The sequence below is a fragment of the Tarenaya hassleriana genome, unplaced genomic scaffold (assembly GCF_000463585.1).
Source record: "Tarenaya hassleriana unplaced genomic scaffold, ASM46358v1 Cleome79, whole genome shotgun sequence".
NCBI classification, from domain to species: Eukaryota; Viridiplantae; Streptophyta; class Magnoliopsida; order Brassicales; family Cleomaceae; genus Tarenaya; species Tarenaya hassleriana.
In genome coordinates, this window is record NW_010970398.1 from 463,523 (window position 1) to 467,111 (window position 3,589).

The following is a 3,589-nucleotide window of genomic DNA, read 5'->3' on the forward strand; positions in this document are numbered from 1 at the left end:
ATGTGTCGAGATGAAGTCGGACAAAGATAAAACGAAGATCAAGTTGAGTTATTTGCCAACTATTAAAGGAAACAGTGAACTTGTTCGAATTAGAATTATAGAAAATAAGATACAAATTTGTTGGATCTGGCTGTAATTGGAAGTTGCGTACGACATTGATCTTAAACTCGAAACATTGGAGTGGTAAGAAAATATAATCTCATGTCGCAACAGGAGCATCAACATCAACAAAGTTTGAGAGAAACCCTAATTTTGAATGAATAAATAAATATAAATTGTATAATAATGTTATATTGTCTTTGTACACTAGAACATTAAGATCTTTGTATAATAGTGTGTTAAAATAATACGTTATAATACTTTGGTTTCATTCTACATATTAAAAAACAGTAAATAAATTATCTCATATGAGTAGTGGTTGGGTCCCATGTGACCAGCATGTGACCAATGTGACCAATGTCAATTTTACACTATGTGACCATTGTGACCGGATGTGACCTGTGACCAAGTGACGAAGGTAAATACATGTAAAAACGTAATTTCCAAGCTTTGGTCTGTTATTATAAGGTATAAGGAATACAAATATTATGTTGACAAAATTACAAAACGTTAAAACGAGTTTGTAATACAAAAAGACTAAAATTGTCAAAATTCTTCATAAAAGACTATGAACACTAATGTATCACATTTGTGAGAACTACTTTTGCACACAAAATTCGAATAATTCAATTATTATAGTTTAATATAGTTCAAAATGGTGCATATGGAAGATGTGATGACAATCAGATCGATTCATTTGAAAGAATCCACTAAATCGACCTTGTGACCAATTGTGACCCATTGTGACCGAAATATTGCGGGTCCCAGTTTGAACATGTAATATTCCTGGTGGGGTCCAGTGTAACCCAAGTATGCAAAAAAGTTACGGTTGACAATTCAACACTAATTTCGGTGGGACCCAACATTTCAACCCATATTTTTTACCCTCCAATATTTTTTAACCCATTTTTTTCCTCCAAAATTTTTTAGCCCAAATTTTTTTCTCTTCAAAATTTTTCAACCCAAATTTTTTACCTTCCAATATTTTTCACCTCATATGTTCAAATATAAAATAAACATAAGACATAATATCATAATAATAAAATTTTGTAGGTTTATAATAAACAAACAAAATGTCATAACAAAAAGAAATAAGTTCATAACATAAATAAGTTCTTAATTCTACTTTTGCACATTTCTATTGACAAATATGACGGCTGTCAACTGCTCACGCATCTTGGTGGCATTGTCATCACATATAATTCTTGTTTTTCTTGTCCTTCTTGTTCTTGTCCTTGTTGTTCTTCGTCTTCTTTTCCTCGCTCATCTTCTACTTCTTCTTCATTTATCAAACTTTTTCCCTTTTTCTTCTTCTTAGAAGACTTTGTCGAACGAATTTCCAAGTCATGAACTCGATGACATCAATTCCTCCAAATAAAAAAGAAATGTTTCGTCAGATGCTTCCTTCTTTAGTATACTCTTAATTCCATGAAAATAGATGGTACCATGATACCACAGTACCATGACACTATGTGATCATGTGTACATGGTACCATGTGACCATGTGAACATGGTACCATGTGGCCATGATACCACAGTACCATGTGGCCATGTGAACATGGTACCATGTGGCCATGTGAACATGGTACCATGTGGCCATGTGAACATGGTACCATGTGGCCATGTGAACATGGTACCATGTGACCATGTTAATATGGTACCATGTGACCATGTTAATATGGTACCATGTGACCATGTCAATCTGTGACCAAGTTACCATGTCTTTTAGTGTGTACCTTTGATTTAATGTCAATCTTGTTTATTTTATATATAAAAGGCAACTGCAAAACAAAACAAATTGATGACATCATGTCACCTGAGACCACGTAACCAAGTCACTTGTGACCATGCCACCTATTATCTTGTGACCTTGTGATCTGTGACCATGTGACATAATTCACTCTGTGACGTATTATCACGCGTGACCTAAATCATCCTGTGAACTGTGATATTTTTTACCTTGTGACCGTACAATTATGTGATCTAAATCAACATATAATTGATCATGTGACCATGTGACCCATACATCCTTGTAACCCAAATTAACTCGAAATTTTACATTACAATTGATAACTTAATTTTAAATCCAAAATTTATTTTTAAATCCCAGAAATTTTAAAAATGCAACCCTAAGTTTCTATCTGTCAAATCTTAACCCTAATACTTTAACTCAACATCAAAGATTTCCAAAATCCAACAAATCTCACAAAAAAAAGAAGTAGTCTACCACGTGTTCGTCTAACTCCGCAATTTGCATTTGGTTTTCGGTCTCTATTGAAGATGCCGACGAAGATGATTATTGGGTTGATGTTGAAGCCAATTTTGTCAATAGAAATGTTCAAAAGTAGAATTAAGAACTTATTTATGTTATGAACTTATTTCTTTTTGTTATGACATTTTGTTTGTTTATTATAAACCTACAAAATTTTATTATTATGATATTATGTCTTATGTTTATTTTATATTTGAACATATGAGGTGAAAAAATATTGGAAGGTAAAAAATTTGGGTTGAAAAATTTTGCTTTCTTCATTTATCAGACCTTTTCCCTTCTTCTTCTTCTTAGAAGACTTTGTCGAACGAATTTTCAAGTCATGAACTCGATGATGTCAATTCCTCCAAATAAAAAAGTACTTCGTCAAACGCTTCCTTCTTTAGTATACTCTTAATTCCATGAAAATAAATGATACCATGGTACCATGACACCATGTAACCATGTGAACATGGTACCATGTAGCCATATGAATATGGTACTACGTGACCATACCAATATGGTCTCATGTGACCATGTGAACATGGTAATAGTTTGAGTTTAAAACAGCTAAATCCAAATTTTGTTCTCTAACAATTTTCCCTCCAAAATTTTTATATGCAATATTTCTTGTGGAGTCTAGTATCATCCAAGTGTGTAGAAAAGTTACGGTTGATAATTTAGAGTTTCGGTGGGATCCATTTGTTTACTATTTTCAACCTATATTTCGTTGACTCTATAAAACCTCGTTCACCCAATGTTTTACGTTTGGGTTCCGGCACTTTAACTATTGCCCGACAACCCCAAATCCGAAAATAATTCAGATTTGGTTTTCGCTTATACCATAGCTCATATGGGGTTATTTTATTCTTTTTCGAGGGAACTCGATTAAGAATATAGCAAGCCGTTAACATGGCTTCTCCCCAAAAACCCTCGCTTAATCCCGAGAAAGAAAGCATGGAGTTTACCATTTCTTTCAACACCCTATTCTTTCTTTCCGCTACACCATTTTGTTGCGGTGTATACGGAGCGGTCGTCTCATGAATCACGCCTACGGATTCGTTTGTATTGTCCAAAGGGGGGATTTTTGTTGGACAAGGCTATCTATGTAATTCGATGTTCAAACTCAATATTAATAAACCGAGTATTTCCTTGTATGTTCTCTCTTCCAATGTTTCAGATTTATGGCATGCTAGATTAGGTCACGTTCATTTTAAACGGATGCATGTAATGTCTAAG